The sequence below is a fragment of the Dryas octopetala genome, chromosome 3 (genome assembly GCF_963921425.1).
Source record: "Dryas octopetala chromosome 3, drDryOcto1.1, whole genome shotgun sequence".
NCBI lineage: Eukaryota > Viridiplantae > Streptophyta > Magnoliopsida > Rosales > Rosaceae > Dryas > Dryas octopetala.
Window position 1 is genome coordinate 19,880,727 of NC_141368.1, and position 10,061 is coordinate 19,890,787.

A 10,061-nucleotide genomic window follows, 5' to 3' on the forward strand; every position below is an offset into this window, starting at 1 on the left:
TTAATAAATAATAATATTACCTAACATAATTTCACCAAAATTCATTTATGGAATAAGAGTTTTATTATTTTGGATACGACCCATTCAAGATGGAGTATATCTCTTAATTACAGTTCTTTGACTCAAGGGAATACCCTTTGATTCCAATTATAATGAAACCAACGGATCATTTTGTGAGTGTTTGGATTTCCAATAGGTGAAAAACCCATTGAAATGAAATTTATTTGTGATTGCGGTTGCACCCGTATTTTAGGTTGCCTACGTACCAATTGCAGGATCAATTAAACCACACGTATTTCCAAGGTTTTAGGAATTAAATGGGTGGATGACCCATTTAAATGATTTGTGTAATTTGGGTAGGGTTTAGAGCCCTTAGATTTGATTTGAGAAATTAATTCAGAGACTTTTGTGTGTAGAACTAATTTCTGGAGAATTTGGACGGATTTGATTTGGTGCGAAATTAATTCAAAGAAACTTGTATGAATTAATTCCTAAGGGAATTTAGAGAATTTTGTGAATGTGGTTGAGTGTGAATTTTGCTCACATTGCCTACGTACCCATGATGGGATTGAACCGGACGTAGTTCGGTGATGAACTTGAGAGATTTGGATTTGATTGGCTTTGTGCCATTTTGGAGCTGAATTTGAGTTTGGTTTTGGTTTTGTACCAATTGAAAGAGTTGGTGTTGTACCACTTGAGAGAGAGGGTTTTGTACCATTTGAGAGTTGTGTTTGAGATTTGGGATGGAATAAAATGTGCCCACTAATTTATTTTGTATCAATTATTTATTAATTGACACATTTTATTCTTAGTGGGTGAACATGAATTTGGTTATGTACCCACTAAATTGTTTTGTATCAATTATTTATTAATTGATACTCTTTATTTTTTTAATGGGCAAATGGATTTGAGAGAGATCCATGAGACTTTGTACCAATTAATTGCTAATTGGCAATTATTTATTAATAGGCATTGGAATTTTGGAGACAAGCCCAATTAACTTTGATTTGAATTCACACCAATATAAAATTTGTCAATTGGTGGTTTGTTTTGTTGATGGGCTGTTTCGGTAACATGCCCAATTGCCCATTGAACTTTAACTGAAGGCACTTGCTTTTCTGCTAGCTCATTCAATTAACATAAGCCTTCCAGCCTCCAACTTGATGAAAATGTCATTTGTGGCCCACACTGCTTTAGCTTTGATTTGGAGTAGCATTTGCTTTCTTTTGCTGGTTGTGTTTGTTAGCTTGAATAGATGAACCATTTAGAATTTTAGACTTAAGTAACGATGGCATGCAATATTGGCCTTTAAACATCCCTAATTGAAATGGGCATCCTCATGTGGGGCCAAGAACCATTCAAACTCTTCATATTGTGAACACCATATGCAAAGAAAAGCACCCAAGTTGAAGTTGATTTTCTCATCTTGGACCGACTCCACAAACTCTTCTTTAGCAACTCTTTTGGTACATCTCTTGTAAAGAAAGAGGTCTTCCTTTTAGTTTGTGTGGAATTGGAAAGTAAGCCACAACAGAGCCCTTGAATTTTCCCTCTACCAACCAAGGTATTAAAGTCAGAGAGCAAGAAGACCAGTCATTGCTTTCTGTTTGGCTTTCTCTTTTGGTTTCCCTTAATTGTTTATTTTAAAGGAAGAAATGAAAGAGCCATCTTTTTGTTGGCAGCGGCAGAGAAGGATTTGTAGTGTAATCCCCTACGTGGCTGAATAGCATAGGTGGCTTATGACTTTGCTTTTGTGGGCTAAATAAAATAATCCCTTTTGGTTTGCATGTACATACCCGCAGAGAGGAATTAAGAATGCAACCCCTCTTGTTTATTTTATTTTCTTGGCTTTGTGCCACTTGTTTTTGGTGTGCAATTTTGATAGATGTCAGAAAGCAACAAATTTGAACGGATTTATATGAATCCAGGTTGATGCCCATAAGCATCAACTTGAGAGGATTCATACGAAATCCAATTGTTGTTCACGGACAACTAATTTAGAAAATGCAATGCTCACGGGCATTGCTTTAGATAATTTCTTTTGGGTGACTCCATTGAGAGCTTGTGGCTGAATGATGGAGGAGAGACATATGAGAGAGAAAGCATCACCAAGCCATGAAAATGGTGGAGGTACCTGAGATCACTTCAAGTTCTGACAGCAGCCTTTCTTCCCAACTCTCTAATATACTCTTTCTCACTCTTTTTTTCACAGCCCTTCGGTGTCCCCCCTCCTTGCTCTGGATCCCTCCTACTCTTATTTATAGAGTCCATGAGAGGTCCAATTGATGAGATTAAATGAAGATGAGATAACTCTTTCCATTTAAATTTAAACTCATCAGATAAGAGATAATTAAACTCAACTTGTTTTCATTTGAAATTAATGTGACACATGGTACATGAGGATCAACTCTCAACCTCAACCTTTGTATTTTTTTGAATTTTTTTATGGTTCAACAGTAACAATGCACATATGAAAAAAATCTCAATTTCAAAAACCAATCAACTATCCAAACAACTGTTACTATGAAACAGTAACAAATTAACCCTTGTCGAATTCCTAAACCATATTAAAAAAATGATTCAAAATCCCTAAGCCAATTAAAAATGGTTCTGGAAACCAATGATAAACAAAAACTATGGGGTTCTATTAAGAGGCTCAGTACAAGTCTTCTTATTGCGCCTGTCGGCTTTTCCACAGCGGCCACACTTTGAAGGCCGAGAGGAACATCCTTCACCAATGGATCTTTTCCTGTTCATCGATGGTCTTCCAATAGGCTTCTTTGTAATTGGAGGCTGAAGGACAACTGTATTTTCTTTGGGAGCCTCAACCACCTCTGCAATATTTGGAACGAGGCAGATAGGATGAGCATTGCTTTTTTAATTAAATGCTTCGGTCTTGAAATAATCAGCAACCAAACTATATGCAGAACCTCCTGTATAATGAATAGCAGCAACACCATGACCACAATGGAAACCATTAACTCACCACTCATAACAGGAACAAAAGCCAGCCATCAAATCAACATGAACACACATTATCCCTTGCACTTCATAAACGGAACCTCCTGAATAAGTCACCTTCTAGTGACAACCAACAGCAACCTTTGAACTCAACTTATCTTCCATTTTGGGACACAATAGGGTTGTCCATTTCTCTGCCATACCCTTCCTCTAAGCCATATTCCCCATGATTTTCTTTCTAATACTATCAAGCATCTCCAACAAAGGCAACGAACGAAACTCCAAAATCCAAGTATTGAAAGACTCATAAATATTGTTACACATCTCACCCCAACACATACCTTCGAAAAAAGCATCTGAGAAGTTCTCCTTAGGCAGGTCATCCATAAAATCCTTAGCAGGTTTTCCTCTTTCTCTCCTCATCAACGCATCAAATTCTTCAAAAACTGACGATGTCCGTGAATATGCATAGCAACTGAACAAGTGAAGCATCCTCTCCCTCAAATGCTTGTTGTTACTTGCAGGAAACCGGGAAGAGAGGTTGCGCTTCAGATGCTCGTAACAAATCCATGAAGGGAGTGCGGGAAAAAAACCTTCCTAGCATTAATCAATCCCATATTCCAATCCGAAATAAACGTCACTTTCCTCCCTTGTGGGGTCAAAATGTTAGACAGCCTCTCCATGAACCACATCAAACTTTCCTCAGTCTCCGAGCCAACAACTGCAAAAGCAAAAGGGAAAAAACCTGCAAAAAAAAACAACTTTTCAGATTGTTACTATTTTACAGAAACATTCTCTAAACAAATAAAAAACAATAAAAAAAGGGGAGGGAGAAAAGAGAGCCTCATAAACCACAAAATGTATTTGACTATTGATTTTGGGTTCGTTGCTGGGTTTGATCATAATTTCAATAAATTGCTACTGTTAATCAGTAAAAAACAAAAGAAGAATAAAATACAAAAGGGGCAGGAGACAGGACAGCATGAGGAACCACACAATGTAATTGGCTTTAATTTCTTAGACTATATGAAATGGTTTATTCTAAAAAAAATAATGAACCAAACAAAAACATTACAATTAGACAACATTTCAGATTGTTATTGTTCTCCAGTAATATTATCTAAACAAATAAATTTCAAAATAAAAAACAAAAGAAAGTACCTTGATCTGCATTTTTCCCAATAGAACCAAGCAATACCCTTTATACTTGTTCTTCAAGAAAGTACCGTCAATAAACAACAACGGCCTGCAATGTTGGAATCCTTTAATTAAGACAAGCACCATAGCAAATAAAAAAAATTCCTGAAACGGTGTGTCTCAGGTTCAAATTCTACGCTGCAATGACTTCCCTCATTCATATTGATCAAAGCTTTTAAATACCAAACCAAATTACTTTATGAACTCTCATCATCACCATAAATCACATATTTGGCCAACTCTTTCCCGTACCAAGCTAGACGATATGAAATAGACAACCCATACTTCTCATGAATATCCTTAACAATCTGAGCCGGCCTCTTAGATGGCTCGGACTTCAACGTGTAGACCAAAATAATTTTGACAACATGAGACCCCATCAATTTTGATTTTCGCTCTCGGATAACACCGTGGCAAGTATGAGTGTTATTCAATTCTCTAATATAGAAATATTCATTCACCCTGCACAAATAAGCCCTTATAGACCAACCACAACCTTGATCAACCTTATGGAAACAATGAGTGATGACATGAATCTTCTCATTTTTAACATACACAAAGCTAAAACTCTTCTCGATCGCATACATCACCAACTTCTCCCTAAATTCAACCACACCTCCTTCAAATTGTTGACCTACACATTCAATATTCTCCCAAGCCTTAGACATATACAACCTTCGTTTCTCAGGTTTATAGCATCCCAAGAACTCCTCACCACTACAAAAAATGTGAGCAAATCTCACCCTCATTGGTTTCTATAAAAGGGGTGGCAATTAAGCAATAGAAACTAAAGTGCCTCGATTTTAACAAAAATAGGTGGCAATTGAGCAATAGAGACTAAAGTTCTCAATTGCCACCCCTTTTATAGCAACCAATTATTGGTGGGCTTTGGTCACATTTCTTATAGTGCACTCTCCACCGATGTTGCAACGGATGCCTCACTGCTCTCGACAATAACAATATCTTTACTGCCCAACCCAACCTCAGCAACAAAAATATCAACATAAGGACAATTTTCCAACCTAAGCAACACCAACATGGACCTATAGTCCGAATCATTCTCCCAGTAGCATGAGTGGTGTTTTCCAATTGTATACCTAAGACAAAAGGAACCTAACTTAATGGACGGAATCCTAAGGCATATAACATTACTAAAGTCCAAAAAGGTCCATCTGTCACAAAGTGGAATAACCAATGTCTCTCCCCCATAGCAGATGTTCCCTAGAATCTCAATAGCCATAACACCTAGCCTACAACAAAACAAACACACATTACCAGATGAAAGTTACTGTCAAGTAGTAACAAACAGTTGCACACACTGAAAAGCCCCAGTACCAACACCAGTTACCAGAAGTACCAAAATATAAAACAATAAAACAATAAAACAATTCAAATGTAAAAAAAAAAAAAAAAAAACTCAGATTATGATTGAAATTTAGAGGAAAAACTAACCAATTAAAAAACGCAGCCAAACACAAACTACAAAAACTTCTATCTACAATTCCTGAACAAACAACAAGCGGCAACATCAATCCTCACTCATTAGCAGCAACAAATATAGAATTCGATCAAATCGAAAATCAATAAATCAAAAACAAAAATCACAAAAATTGAAAATAAAACGCAATTTCAAAACTGAAGCTCAAAAAACGACTTCAATGGCGATCAAAACGGAGAGCAAAAGAGACAAAGATAAAGCGACAGAGATAGAAACAAAGAGAGGGAGAGAGAGAGGGAGAGAGAGAGAGAGAGAGAAAAAAAAAAAAAAAACCTGATCACGCGCGCACATAGAGGCACAGAGCTTCTTCAACGAACACGAAGATGAAAACAGAAATTTGAACGTAATGAATGACTGAAAGAACAAAATCGCCATTTAGAAAAATAATTAAACTAACAGGGAATACAAGTGGACCGAGTGGAACAAAAACTGGGCCGGAAATACAACAACTGGACCAGTTAAAAAGCCCAATAAAAAAGGTGGACTTTAAAGGAAACCCAAAGTGGAGGTATTGGTAATTATCTTTTTTTTTTTTTTTTTTTTTTTTTTTTTTCCAGTATTGGCTATGATAAGAGAAGAACTTACCTGCATCCTAAAGGATGCCAGCTGCTATCCCCAGCCCCCCCTCTCTCCCTATCTCTCTCCTCTTTCTCTCTCTCTCTCTCTCTCTCTCTCTCTCCCTCTCTCTCTCCCTCTCTCTTGTGATACCACCTGTCCCCCTAACACGGGGCAGGTAAGTTATTTTCCTATGATAAAGAACAAATCTCATCAAACCAATTAAAGAGTAAGAAAAAAAAAACTTGGAGCAGCAAAGTGGCACCTTTCAGATTTGACAGATGTCCTTGGAAAAATTGAAAACAAGGGCATAAAGGTAATATCACATATCCTTTCAAATAATTCCCATCATTACTCATGCATATGAATCTACTTTCATTTTTTATCACCATATGCTTGCATCTCCATCTCCTGAAAGTTATAAAAAAATAAATTATTAATTAAATTATTTCATCCACAGATTTTAAATGAGAGCAGTGAATCTGACAGTGCTTGCAAGTTATATAACAATGAGCCACTGTCAAATTGGGTAAGTAAAAAAAAAATAATTAAACTAAATATATTCTACATAATATATACAACAACACACATACTGACATTTATCAAATCAACTGGAATTGCGGCAAACAAAACTAAAAAAACCAAGAAAGAAGTACCGGGCAATGAGAGAATAGCTTGTCCAAGGAGAAAGATTTGGCCGGTAAGACTCTTAAATTTTTTGTTTGTCCATTCAAATTCAAAGAATCACATAATAGGTACTTCAATGCATCTACAAGCAAATTTGAATGCATCTGCAAGCAAATTTTCAAGTACAATTAACAGGACTAAAAAAACATCATACCAACATTTATCAAATATAATGCCCAATAAAGGTAGGAAATATAATCGACGATGCAAGTCCACCCCAAAGAGAGGATAGCTAAAATCAGATGCACAAGGGGTGATTTTATTTGTTATAGACTGCTTAGCCTTTTCTTTCTTGTTTTATGACACTATTTTGTGTTAGGACAAGTGTTGTGACCTATGCTCGCATAATTACATCTCCAATATATATGAATAAAAGATATGAGCAACGGCAGAAAAAGATCAAAGTTCATACATCCCCAATTGAAATCCCCAATTGAAATCCCAATTAAGAAATATATTGCTTTATATATAGATCCAAGTTCTATTTAAAATTGCACTTTTGTCTCCTAATTTCTCTTGGTTTTTTTTTTTAAATTCTTTTTTCAGTGTAATGACTCTCTCCAAAACATTATTCGATGGCTTGCTGAAGAATTTTAGTCCGATGGTCTGTGTCTGTATTGCCTCCACAATTGTGTGCATGACACACGTTCATTTTTCCATTGTGTGATAATAGCTAGGGACCACATGTTCATATATCTTCTAAACTCATATTAGTATGGGTTGTGGCTTAATCTTTCCGTACCTTTATTGAATGATGCTTGTTGTGTAATTTATTTGGAAGTGAAGCAAATGTGTTGGGATGTATATGGTTTTACCTCTTCTAATTAAACTGGACGCACACCAACATGCAGCATCGCGCTGTTCCTTAAGAAACATTGTTTTATATTGTACTCCCTCAAACAATATAACACTCCGCAGATGGGACAAACATATATATCCAAAACTTATTGGAGCACTCTGTAGGAATACACAAAAACTGCTAATACTACAACTGATGAGATGAGTCGTTTACATTGTCATTTATTCGTTAGCATAGAGCAAACCACTTCAAACCAAAATAGGATGTTAGGTCAAGGTGTTGGCTTTTACACTAGTACACTCTGTTTTCACTACAAAATTCATATAATATGAAAGTATAGAAAACTTAGTTAATTAGTTTCATGATCTTAATTTAGGAATTGTGCTCTTCTCTGCCTTTATGGCCATCCATTCAATCCAATGGGGTTCCCACTGCTCCACATCAGCATATGAGAATGCCACCTAAGTAGATAAAAAGAAAGTTGTATTCCATGTGGCCAAAAAAAAAAAAAAAGAAGTTGTATTCCATAGCATTGTTATTGTTGGACAACAGCATTTTAGGCCATCCACAATGCACCTGAAAATGTTACCCAAAAACCTATTTTGGGTAACAAATGGATAACAACTCCCCATAATGGGCTGGAATTTGTTATCCAAAACCACTTGTGGCCCATTGTGTTATCCATATTTAGATAACACTGTAACCCATTTATTTTTGTTACCCAAGACACACCGGGCCCACTATGTGATCACCAGCAAGAGGAGAGAGAAGGCAAGACGTACAGGCGTTGACACCATGTTGTTGCGTGGGCCATCCCTGTCGGCGAGAGCTCCTTCCACTCCCCTTGTCGCGCATGTAAGCCACCTGCGTCCAAGATTAGTGGACCATTGAAATTTGAAAAAAAGGCACCGGTCCATTAATCCAATGGCCCATATTACATAGCTGTTGGATATCAATGACCCAGTTTACTCCCAATGTATTTTTTAAAAAAATATTTCAAAACTCATTGTAAAATTCAAAAAAAACCCTAAAATTTTTTTAAAAAATTCCGAAAAAATTTCTAAAAATCTACCATACCCTCCAACGGCTATATTCTCAAAAATCTATATATACCACACAACATCCATGATTTTTTCATCACAAACATCAATCTTTCATACCACATTTGCAAAAAAAAAAAAAAAATTCTTTATCATGGCTCCTAGAAGATGTTCTTGGGCACAAGGTGAAGATCAAGCCCTAATGAAGCCTTGGCTAGATAAGTCTCCTGACGGTTGTCTTAGAGCAAATATAAGAAAACAAGTGCTTTGGAGTGATTTACGCAATCTTCAAACGTAACTTAGGGGGTGAAACCGTGCGTTTGATTGGCGGCACCAAATCATGATGGGTTGATATAGCATGGGATTGCACCAAGTTTTATGCTTCGTTGTTGGAGGTAGAGTGAATGCGCGCAAGTGATGGAAATGATGCCAATGTGGTAAGTTTTCATTTATTTATTATTGGTATGGTATTTAATTTAATTTAATTATTTTACAATTGTTTATTTATCAAGGCAATTTATTTAATTTTATTGTTGTAGTTTGTGGACGCACTTGGGAGTTTTGAAAGCAAGACTGGATCCAAGTTTGCTTTCTTACATGTTTGGGACCTATTAAAGGAAAATACAAAGTATGTCGCGGCGAATACCCCAGCCTGGTTGAGTGAACCAGAGACCCCTGCCTCTGACGATTTTGACACTCCCGAGAATGACAATAATGTATGTCCGACCATCTGAATTGACCATGACGAAAACCCACCACCATTTCAACCAATCGGTCTCTTGCGGCCAAGGCCACCAGGAAGAAACCAGTCAAAGCGAGCGAAGGCCGCTGAGCCCGTCCAAGCTCAAATGGTTGAGGAAGTGCATGATTTTAATGAAAATGCAAGTGGAGCTATACAAATGAGAATTAACAGAAAGGCTGCAAAGAGTGAAAGAGAAGCGGCAAAGGAAGCAAGAAAAAGGATGAGGATCGCTAGGCAGCTAGAATGGGAGGAACATAATATTATAGGCCAAGACCTCTCCAGGATGAATAAGGCCCAACGGATGTATTGGGAGCAAAAACAAGCTGAAGTCATAGCAATAAGGCAGATGTGTACTAACCAAAGCTCGGAGTACACTCCATCTGGATAATACCTAGATCTTTCTAACCTTAATCAGTCAAATCCGGGGTATCCCCCTAACAATTAGAATTTGACTCTGAATTATGTTTGCTCTTTAATGTTATGTATCGACTTAGGATTATGTTTGCATTTTAAGTATCCATGAACTCGGTTTGTATTTTACATATTTCAAGTTTGTATTTCACGTATTTCTTGTTATTTCAA